The following is a 614-nucleotide window of genomic DNA, read 5'->3' on the forward strand; positions in this document are numbered from 1 at the left end:
CCGCCCCGCCATTGATGAGACCATTTTTTGAGTCAATCTGGAATGAATGATTAACACAAAATTGTATTGTGAGTGATTTCGCCAAAAATCGGTCCGGTTTCGTTCCTTGAAAATTTCAATTTTGTAGAGACTTTTCAGATGGTTTTTTCTACTATCAAAAAAGCTTTGAAAAGCTCTCCCCATTATCGTCGGAAAAGTCAATTTCTTTAATTTTCGACTTTTTCTCTTCTTTTTTGTTGAAATTCTGGGTGTCAGAAGATATGATAAGACATTTTTTGAGTGTTCAATATGTATTATTGGCGAAAATTTCCCGTTCTTTCCATTAAGCATGATTTAAAGTTGTTCACATCACCAAAAATGTCCTGAAATTCCGAAAAGAGTTAAAAATTCCGCGTTGTATCACCTTTTCCCATTTGGATTGCAGATTTTTCATTTTTGTTATGGAACTAACTTTTTGTTTCGGAAAGTATCCAAAAATGAAGGTGGGATTCCACTGTATTCTATCTAAACATTATTTCTGCCCTGTTTTTCCTTTTTTTGATTTTTTTGGATTAATTAAAAATGGGGGGGCGCCACCAACGCCAAAGTGTGAAGTCGTGTTTGTCTTGTCGCTG

Source organism: Diachasma alloeum, unplaced genomic scaffold, assembly GCF_001412515.2.
Source record: "Diachasma alloeum isolate Michigan unplaced genomic scaffold, Dall2.0 Dall_scaffold_00915, whole genome shotgun sequence".
Lineage (NCBI taxonomy): Eukaryota > Metazoa > Arthropoda > Insecta > Hymenoptera > Braconidae > Diachasma > Diachasma alloeum.